We start from the raw sequence: 11,458 nt of genomic DNA, 5'->3' as shown, positions 1-11,458 counted from the left end.
CCCTCAGTACCCCTTTCCTGCTTTCTCTCCATACCCCTTGATCCCCTTAGCCGTAAGGGCCATATCTAACTCCCTCTTGAATATATCCAATGAACTGGCATCAACAACTCTCTGCGGCAGGGAATTCCATAGGTTAACAACTCTCTGAGTGAAGAAGTTTCTCCTCATCTCGGTCCTAAATGGCCTACCCCTTACCCTGAGACTATATCCCCTGGTTCTGGACTTCCCCAACATCGGGAACATTCTTCCCGCATCTAACCTGTCCAGTCCCGTCAGAATCATATACGTTTCTATGAGATCCCCTCTCATTCTTCTAAACTCCAGTGAATAAAGGCCATCCAGTCTCTGCTCATATGACAGTCCAGCCACCCCGAGAATCAGTCTGGTGAACCTTTGCTGCACTCTCTCAATAGCAAGAACGTCCTTCCTCAGATTAGGAGACCAAAACTGAACACAATATTCCAGGTGAGGCCTCACTAAGGCCCTGTACAACTGCAGTAAGACCTCCCTGCTCCTGTATTCAAATCCACTAGCTATGAAGGCCAACATACCATTTGCCTTCCTCACCGTCTGCTGTACCTGCATGCCCACTTTCAGTGACTGATGAACCATGACACCCAAGTCTCGTTGCACCTCCCCTTTTCTTAATCTGCCGCCATTCAGATAATATTCTGCCTTCATGTTATTGCCCCCAAAGTGGATAACCTCACATTTATCCACATTATACTGCATCTGCCATGTATTTGTCCACTCGCCTAACCTGTCCAAGTCACCCTGCAGCCTCTTAGCATCGCCCTCACAGCTCACACCACCACCCAGTTTAGTGTCAACAGCAAACTTGGAGATATTACACTCAATTCCATCATCTAAATCATTAGTATATATTGCAAAGAGCTGGGGTCCCAGCACTGAGCCCTGCGGCACTCCACTAGTCACTGCCTGCCATTCTGAAAAGGACTGGTTTATCCCGACTCCCTGCTTCCTATCTGCTAACCAGTTCTCTATCCACGTCAGTACATTACCCCCAATACCATGTGCTTTGATTTTGCACACCAATCTCTTGTGTGGGACCGATCATGTCAATTACAGATACGGCCATCTCTGATCACTTCTTTCTTTCCCTCTCCCCCTCACGTCCCCACTTCAAACTGTGTCCGCCCCAGTAAAAACTCCCCCACCCCTCCGGGTCACTTACAATGGCACTTTCAAATTCCCATCTGTCATGCCTTCAGTCCTTCATTTCTGCAGCTACCGCTCTGTTCAATCACACTCCCACCTCCATCTTTGACCACTGTAAAACCCGTCTGCTTGCTCTCACCCCGATCGTTCCCCAGGTACTGCCCCCACCTCCGCTCCCTTAAGTCCAAGGGGCGCAGATTTGAGCCATTCATTGCCAGATCTGACTGGACGGCATAAAGCACTTTCCCCATCAGCAAGACGGTCTATTCCACATATCAGCTGTGGCTCAGTAGGTAGCAAACTCTAGGTGAGAGGGGCTAGGAGTGAGCAGATGCTGTTGGTTTTTTGCTTCATGCTTGGAGTTGAAGTGAGTTTGTAAAAAGTAGGTGGTGAGTTTTAGTTTTATCTTCTTCAGGTTTTAGGGCCTTTTTGGCCCATATACAGCAGCCAGATGATCATGATTATGTCATCTCTGAGATCTCCCAGCATGCTCTCTTCCTTCCAGATGTGAGAGATGAGGTCATGCATTCGTGCCAATAGTGCTTCTCCGCCATATCTTAGTGCCTCAGTGAGGATTCCATCTGCTCCTGATGCCTTGTTGTTCTTGAGCTGATGGATGGCCTTTTCTACCTTGTGCAGGGCTGAGGTTTTGCTGAGATGGTGGCGGGTGGCATGTTGCGGGATAGAGTCGTGGATACTCGTGTCAAAGGCAGAGTCTCGATTAAGGAGATCTTCAAAGTGTTCCTTCCAGCGGGCCCTGACTGCCTCGGTGTCCTTCATGAGTGTCTCCCCATTCTTGGCCAGCAGTGGGATGGGGCCTTGGGTGCTTGGGCCGTAGGTGGACTTAACTGCGGTGAAGAATCCTCGCACATCATGGCTGATCTCCTGTGCTTTCTCCACCCACCATCTATTCTTTAGGTCACGGGCTTTTTGTTGGACCTTGGTCTTCAGATGTCTGTAGAGCTGCTTTGCTGCTCCCGAATTGGGTTGCTGCTTTAAGTTCAGAAATGCCTTGTGCTTGCGGCTTATTTGCTCGTGGATCTCCTGGTCATTCTCATCAAACCAGTCTTGGTGTTTCCTGGTTGAGTGACCGAGCGTCTCTTCGCAGGCACTGGTTATGGTGGCCTTGAGGGCAGACCAGGCGCTGTGGGCACTCTGCGTCTCGGGGTCAACAAGGGTCGGCAGGTTGGCAGTGAGGCACTGGCTGTATAGGGCACTCTTAACTGGGTCTTTGAGTGCCCCGGCGTTGATTTTTCTGCGGCATTGCTTCTGTTGCCATCGTCTATATTAATGTTGATGACGGAACAGATTAGGCGGTGGTCCATCCAGCAGTCATCGGCTCCTGTCGTGGCGTGGGTGATGCGCACGTCTTTGCGATCCTTGGCTCAAACAGTGCCGAGCAGGTGCCAGTGCTTGGGGCGAGGGTGTTGCCACGATGCCTTGTACTTGTCCCTCTGACGGAACAAGGTGTTGGTGATGACAAGGTCATGTTCTAGGCATTTTGTCAGGAGCAGGGTACCACTGGAGTTGGTTTTCCCTACCCCCTCTCGGCCGATCACGCCTCCCCGGAGGTCTGAGTCCTTACCGACTCTGGCGTTGAAGTCACCGAGGAGGATCAGTTTGTCGCTCGTGGGGATTCGAGACAGGGATTGTTTGAGGCTGGAGTAGAATTTCTCTTTGCCTCATCTGTTGCGTCAATTGTTGGGGCGTATGCGCTGAAAACTATTGCGCACTGGTTCCGGGATAGGGTGAACCGAAGAGTCATGAGATGTTCGCTTATCCCGCAGGGGTAATCTCTGAGGCGGCCAACTCCATGGAGGTGACGTTCTTCTTCTGGTTTGCCTTTCTTCAAAAAAGGGGACAAGTCCGACTGCGGCAACTACAGAGGAATCTCCCTGCGGTCGGCCACTTGGAAAGTCATCGCAAGAATCTTCCTCAACCGTCTTCTCCCTATGGCTGAAGAGGTCCTCCCAGAGTCTCAATGTGGATTCCATCCACTAAGGGGTACAACGGACATGATCTTTACCGCGCGACAACTACAAGAGAAATGCAGCGAACAGCACCAACCCTTGTACATGGCCTTCTTTGACCTCACAAAGGTGTTTGACACTGTCAACCGTGAGGGACGATGGAGCAGCCTCTTCCATTTCGGCTGCTCCCCAAAAGCTTGTCACCATCCCCCGCCTACTCCACGACTACATGCAAGCCATGATCCTGACCAATGGATCCCCACAACAGACCCAATCCACATCCGGACCGGGGTCAAGCAGGGCTGCGTCATTGCGCCAACACTCTTCTCAATCTTCCTCGCTGCAATGCTTCATCACACTCTCAACAAACTCCCTGCTGGCGTGGAACTAAACAATAGAACCAATGGGAACCTGTTCAATATTCATCGCCTCCAGTCGAGATCCAAGATAGTCCCATCCTCTGGCATTGAACTACAATACACGGACGACGCTTGCGTCTGCGCACATTCAGAGGCTGAACTCCCAGCCATCGTCAACATCTTCACCAAGGCATATGAAAGCATGGGCCTTACACCAAACATCCATAAGACAAAGGTCGTCCACCAACCTGACCCCGTCTCACAGCACTGCTCCCGATCATCAAAATCCACGGCGCGGCCTTGGACAACCTGGACCATTTTCCATGTCTCGGGAGCCTACTACCAGCAAGGGCAGACATCAACGGCAAGGTCCAACACCGCCTCCAGTGTGCCAGCGCAGCCTTCGGTCGCCTGAGGAAGAGAATGTTTGAAGACCAGTACCTCAAATCTGGCACCAAGCTTATGGTCTACAGTGCAGTATTGACACCCACCCTCCTATGTGGCTCAGAGACGTGGACCATATACAGTACACACCTCAAAGCACTGCCTCCGCAAGATCCTGCAAATCCTTTGGGAGGATAGGCACACCAACGTCAGTGTTCTTGATCAGGCCAACATCCCCAGCATCGAAGCACTGACCACACTCGACCAGCTCCGTTGGGCGGGCCACATCATCCGCATGCACGATAGAAACATAGAAACATAGAAAATAGGTGCAGGAGAAGGCTATTCGGCCCTTTGAATCTGCACCGCCATTCAATAAGATCATGGCTGATCATTCACTCAGTACCCCTTTCCTGCTTTCTCTACATACCCCTTGATCCCCTTAGCCGTAATGGCCATATCTAACTCCCTCTTGAATATATCCAATGAACTGGCATCAACAACTCTCTGCGGCAGGGAATTCCATAGGTTAACAACTCTCTGAGTGAAAAAGTTTCTCCTCATCTCAGTCCTAAATGGCCTATCCCTTACTCGAAGACTATGTCCCCTGGTTCTGGACTTCCCCAACATCGGGAACATTCTTCCCGCATCTAACCTGTCCAGTTCCGTCAGAATCTTATACGTTTCTATAGATCCCCTCTCATCCTTCTAAAATCCAGTGAATAAAGGCCCAGTTGATCCAGTCTCTTCTCATATGACAGTCCAGCCATCCTGGGAATTAGTCTGGTGAACCTTCGCTGCACTCCCTCAATAGCAAGAACATCCTTCCTCAGATTAGGAGACCAAAACTGAACACAATATTCCAGGTGAGGCCTCACTAAGGCCCTGTACAACTGCAGTAAGACCTCCCTGCTCCTATACTCAAATCCCCTAGCTATGAAGGCCAACATACCATTTGCCTTCTTCACCACCTGCTGTACAAGTATGCCAACCTTCAATGACTGATGAAACATGACACCCAGGTCTCGTTGCACCTCCCCTTTTACTAACCTGCCGCCATTCAGATAATATTCTGCCTTCATGTTTTTGCTCCCAAAATGGATAACCTCACATTTATCCATATTATACTGCATCTGCCATGCATTTGCTCACTCACCTAACCTGTCCAAGTCACCCTGCAGCCTCTTAGCATCGCCCTCACAGCTCACACCACCACCCAGTTTAGTGTCAACAGCAAACTTGGAGATATTACACTCAATTCCTTCATCCAAATCGTTAATGTATATTGGAAAGAGCTGGGATCCCAGCACTGAGCCCTGCGGCACTCCACTAGTCACTGCCTGTCATTCTGAAAAGGACCCATTTATCCCGACTCTCTGCTTCCTGTCTGCCAACCAATTCTCTATCTACGTCAGTACATTACCCCCAAGACCATGTGCTTTGATTTTGCACACCAATCTCTTGTGCGGGACCTTGTCAAAAGCCTTTTGAAAGTCCAAATACACCACATCCACTGGTTCTCCCTTGTCCACTCTGCTAGTTAGATCCTCAATAAATTCCAGAAGATTCGTCAAGCATGATTTCCGTTTCATAAATCCATGCTGACCTGGACCGATCTCGTCATTGCACTCCAAAGGCGCTGTTATTTCTTCCTTAATGATTGATTCCAACATTTTCCCCACTACTGATATCAGGCTAACCGGTCTACAATTACCTGTTTTCTCTCTCTCTTCTTTTTTAAAAAGTGGTGTTACATTAGCTACCCTCCAGTCCATAGGAACTGATCCAGAGTCGATGGACTGTTGGAAAATGATCACCAATGCATCCACTATTTCTAGGGCCACTTCCTTAAGTACTCTTGGGTGCAGACTATCAGGCCCCGGGGATTTATCAGCCTTCAATCCCATCAATTTCCCTCACACAATTTCCAACCTAATAAGGATATCCTTCAGTTCCTCCTTCTCTCTAGATCCACTGTCCCCTAGTACATTCGGAAAGTTATTTGTGTCTTCCTTCGTGAAGACAGAACCAAAGTATTTGTTCAATTGGTCTGCCATTTCTTTGTTCCCCATTATACATTTACCTGAATCCGACTGCAAGGGACCTACATTTGTCTTCACTAATCTTTTTCTCTTCACATATTTATAGAAGCTTTTGCAGTCAGATTTCATGTTCCCTGCAAGCTTCCTCTCGTACTCTATTTCCCCCCTCTTAATTAAATCCTTAGACTTCCCTGTTGAATTCTAAATTTCTCCCAGTCCTCAGGTTTGTTACGTTTTCTCGCCAATTTATATGCCTCTTCATTGGTTTTAACACTATCCTTAATTTCCCTTGTTAGCCACGGTTGAGCCACCTTCCCCGTTTTTTTTTTAAAATGTCCAATTTCGTTCCAGATCAACTCTAACGCCAAAGATCACTTTGCGCCAATATATTTGATCTTAGGCCAAAAGGCCGAGAGGCGAAGTTGCACTGTTCCTGGAAATATTGCAATACCAGGTCGGTGCATGGAGTGGACGGGGCATGCCCCTGATCCAGCTCCCTGTCCAAAAATCAATTCAATATCATGTCCTCATAGGGGATATTAAACTGATAAGAACAGATACTACACTTGATCTTAGCTTTACTCCAGACAGGGATGTACACTTGCTGAAGTTCATCGATGTGGTCTTTCAATGTTTGCCATTGCTTATCCACCATCAACCCTTTAAGTATCCTTTGCCAGTCTATTCTAGCCAATTCACACCTCATACTGTCGAAGTTACCTTTCCTTAAGTTCAGGACCCTAGATTCCGAATTAACTGTGTCACTCTCCACATTAAGAAAGAATTCCACCATATTATGGTCACTCTTCCCCAAGGGGCCTCGCACAACAAGAATGCTAATTAATCCCTTCTCATTACACATCACCCAGTCTAGGATGGCCAGCTCTCTAGTTGGTTCCTCGACATATTGGTTTAGAAAACGATCCCGAATACACTCCAGGAAATCTTCCTCCACCGCATTGCTACCAGTTAGGTTTGCCCAATCAATGTGTAGATTAAAGTCGCCCATGATAACTGCTGTACCTTTATTGCACACATCTCTTATTTCTTGTTTGATGCTGTCCCCAACCTCACTACTACTGTTTGGTGGTCTGTACACAGCGTTTTCTGCCGTTTGGTATTCCGCAGCTCCACCCATACCGATTCCACATCATCCAGGCTAATGTCCCTCCTTACTATTGCATTAATTTCCTCTTTAACCAGCACGCCACCCCGCCTCCTTTCCCTCTCTGTCTATCCTTCCTAAATGTTGAATACCCCTGGATGTTGAGTTCCCAGCCTTGATCACCGTGGAGCCATGTCTCCGTGATGCCAATTACATCATATCCGTTAACTGCTGTCTGCGCAGTTAATTCGTCCACCTTATTCCGAATACTCCTCTCATTGAGGCATAGAGCATTCAGGCTTGTCTTTTTAACACACTTAGCCCCTTTAGAATTTTGCTGTAATGTGGCCCTTTTTATTTTTTGCCTTGGGTTTCTTGGCCCTCCACTTTTACTATTCTCCTTTCCATCTTTTGCTTCTGGTTCCATTTTATTTCCCTCTGTCTCCCTGCATAGGTTCCCATCCCCCTGCCATGTTAGTTTAACTCCTCCCCAACAGCACTAGCAAACACTCCCCCTAGGACATTGATTCCGGTCCTGCCCAGGTGCAGACCGTCCGGTTTGCACTGGTCCCACCTCCCCCAGAATCGGTTCCAATGTTCCAGGAATTTATATCCCTCCCTTTTGCACCACTCCTCAAGCCACGTATTCATCTGGGCTATCCTGCGATTCCTACTCTGACTAGCACGTGGCACTGGTAGCAATCCTGAGATTACTACTTTTGAGGTCCTACTTTTTAATTTAGCTCCTAGCTCCCTAAATTCGTCTCATAGGACCTCATCCCGTTTATTTACCTATATCGTTGGTACCTATGTGCACCACGACAACTGGCTGTTCACCCTCCCTTTTCAGAATGTCCTGCACCCGCTCCGAGACATCCTTGACCCTTGCACCAGGGAGGCAACATACAATCCTGGAGTCTCGGTTGCGGCCGCTGAAACGCCTATCTATTCCCCTTACAATCGAATCTCCTATCACTATAGCTCTCCCACTCTTTTTCCTGCCCTCCTGTGCAGCAGAGCCACCCACGGTGCCATGAACTTGGCTGCTGCTGCCCTCCCCTGATGAGTCATCCCCCTCAACAGTACTCAAAGCGGTGTATCTGTTTTGCAGGGGGATGACCGCAGGGGACCCGTACACTACCTTCCTTGCACTGCTCTCCCTGTTGGTCATCCATCCCCTATCTGGCTCTGTACCCTTTACCTGCAGTGAGACCAACTCACTAAACATGCTATTCACGTCATTCTCAGCATCGTGCGTGCTCCAGAGTGAATCAACCCGCAGCTCCAATGCCGCAACGCGGACTGTCAGGAGCTGGAGGCGGATGCACTTCCTGCACACGTAGTCGTCAGGGACACCGGAAGCGTCCCTGACTTCCCACATAGTACAGGGGGAGCATAACACGTGTCCGAGCTATCCTGCCATGACTTAACCCTTAGATAAACTTAATTTGGCAACAACAATGCTAAATGTTACTTACTGATATAGAAAAGAAAAAGAAAAACTACTCACCAATCACCAGCCAATCACTTACCCCCTTGACTGTGACGTCACCTTTCGATTTCTTTCTACTTCTTTTTTGTCTTCTCTCCCTGCTGCAGCTGCACAAGCTGGGCCTTTATAGGCCTCTCCACGCATCTCGAACTCCCACCTCTCCTCTGCCACCGCCTCCCATTGCCGCTGGGCCTTTATAGGCCTTTCCACGCACCTCGAACTCCCGCCTTTCCTCTGCTGCCATCTCCCGCTGCCGCTGGGCCTTTATAGGCCTCTCCACGCAACTCGAACTCCCGCCTCTCCTCTGCTTGCTTTGGGATACGAGACTTCCAAAGCAAGCACTCTATTCAGTATGCCTACACAGCAAGTGAGCCCCAGGTTGGCAGAGGAAACATTTCAAGGATACCTTCAAAGCCTCCTTGATAAAGTGCAACATCCCGCCAGCACCTAGGAGTCACTGGCCAAAGACCGCCCTAACTGGAGGCAGAATGTCCGGGAGGGCGCTGAGCACCTCGAGTCTTGTCGCTGACAGCATGCAGAAACCAAGCGCAGACAGTGGAAGGAGCGTGTGGCAAACCAGACTCCCCACCCACCTTTTCCTTCAATCACTTTCTGTCCCACCTGTGACAGAGACTGTAATTCCCATATTGGACTGTTCAGTCGCCTGAGAACTCACTTTTAGAGTTGAAGCAAGTCTTCCTTGATTTCGAGGGACTGCCTATGATGATGATGATGAGGGGCCCGGATTGCCGGAGTCCCAGAATGAAATTCATCATGGGAGAAAATGTTGGGGGAAGGGAGAATAAAAGGACCAAAGATTTGGGCCGGGACCCATGAGGTTTGGAGAAGAAAACACGGTGGTGGTTCAGTGTGAGGATAAGGAGATACGAGCTTGGGATATTATCCAAGTGGTAGATGAGGACTGCGGTGAAGGAAACAACTTTTTCTGCCGACCAAAGCCAAATGTTGGGTTCAAGGTAACGGTCAGTGGCCGAGAGGAGGTGCAAAGACTTTTATTGAGTTTGAAGGTTGATGATAAGTTCTTGGATGTATCTCTGCTGTATTCTGAAGAGCTGGTGGTTTCACATTCTTAAATCTGCCGATTTATATTGAGGACGACGTGCTAATAAAAAAGTTGGGAGTCATGGGACATTAAAATTTGCTTGGCAATAAAGAGGAGATACTATCCAGGAACGCGGGTAGCCGATGGAACCCGTTATATAAAGGTGCGGTTCCCAGAGGGGGTGAAGTCATTACCCTACAGCATGAAGTTTGAGACAATGGAAGGAGTGCAGTACATCTGGGTACTGCTTGATAACCAGGTGAAGGTTTGCGATGTTTGGGCTCAATTTTCCCCAGTGATTTGCACGTTTTTTTTTAAAGAGTGTGGCGCTCTTTTTGGCCTAAATTAAAAAATCTAAGTTTCCCCAATCTTTGTGTGCCAGGGTAACTCAGTTAGTTACGATTTTTTAGGTTAGTTTTTTTTGCATCATAGGGAGCGTAACCTGATGCCTGTGGCAGTTTTTCACATTTTGGAAGTTTGGCCAATATAAATTTCTCTTAGGATGGCGTAGATGACCAATCCTGAAAAACCTTCTGGGCACTTAAGAGAAACCAGCGTATATTAAAAAATCGACGAAGAAAGATGCCATTGTTTTTATGCGAAGTTTTGGAGGGAGTCAAGAACACATAAAGATCCATAATCAAGCTTAACTTTTGAAAACTTAAAATGCAGGAAATGAAATTTAATGAAATTCTTTAAGTTTTAATTTTGGAAAAACTGACACGCCACCACCAAACGTCTCCAAAGCGGCCTCGAGGGTCGGAGCGCCGGCCAGCAGAATCGGTCCCTCGCCCGAACACAGGGGCTCAGCTTGAAAAGAAGCCTGGGGGAGGGTGGGGGGCTGTGGAAGGTCAATGGAAGGCATGAGAAGCCTACACTACACATCAAATGAAGCCCGGGGTGGGGTTCCCGATCATTGCGCCTGATCAGACCTGGGTGTGGTCCATACTAGGGCGTCGACCTTGGGAAGAGAGAACAAAGAACAAAGAGCCTGCCATTTTGAGCTTCTTGCAAAGGTACAATTTAATCATGGGGGCAATACTGACAATGCCATACTTTGTGCAAGCCTTCTGCATGATGGTGCTGCGGAGGAGACAATTGATTCGACGTCATCGCATGAGGAACCTCAGAGCAAGTTGGGTGATGGGCAGGAGGCCTTACCCATGTTGGGTATATTGAGACAGGTGTTCGTACCTGCACCTAAGTGATGCAGACCGTGTCAGAAGGCTGCGTTTCCGCAAAGAAGTTGTAACTGAAATCTAAGAGTTAGTAAAAGCAGACCTGCAACCTAGAAGTGTCAGGAGGACTGCTTTGTCAGTTGAAGTGAAGGTTACAGCTGCACTTTCACTCTATGCATCTGGATCGTTCTAGGCTACAACTTGGGATGTGTGTGCCATCTCTCAACATGCAACACATGTGTGCATTTGGCAGGTGACAGCTGCATTATATGCATGGAGAAATGATTACAGAAAGTTCCCCATGACCACCCAAGAAATGCATGACAGGGCTGTGGGCTTCTCCAGGATTGCTGGCTTCCCAAAGGGCTGCATTGATTGTACCCACATCGCCTTGCGAGCACCTTTGGAGGATTCCGAGATGTACAGGAACAGAAAAGGCTTCCACTCCATTAATGTACAGCTCATGTGTGACAACATGCATCTCATCATGTCAGTCGATGCAAGATACCCAGGGAGCACCCATGATGCATTTATCCTACGTGAGAGCGCTATATCTGCCATGTTTCAGCAGCAGCAGCCAGAAGAGCAGAGCTGGCTACTGGGAGACAAAGGGTATGGCCTCTCCACCTGGCTCATGACACCCCTGCGCATAATCCGAATGGAAGCTGACCGGGAATACAACATGT

At 48.6% G+C, this 11,458-nt stretch overlaps 1 pseudogene; it reads right to left on the bottom strand.

The window, feature by feature from the left end:
* Positions 1 to 6,351: 6,351 nt before the first annotated feature.
* Positions 6,352 to 6,529, bottom strand: LOC139230783 (U2 spliceosomal RNA; annotated as a pseudogene).
* Positions 6,530 to 11,458: the final 4,929 nt, after the last annotated feature.

Source organism: Pristiophorus japonicus, chromosome 19, assembly GCF_044704955.1.
Source record: "Pristiophorus japonicus isolate sPriJap1 chromosome 19, sPriJap1.hap1, whole genome shotgun sequence".
NCBI lineage: Eukaryota > Metazoa > Chordata > Chondrichthyes > Pristiophoridae > Pristiophorus > Pristiophorus japonicus.
The sequence above is the reverse complement of the archived record's forward strand: the minus strand, read 5'-3'. Positions and strand labels throughout refer to the sequence as shown.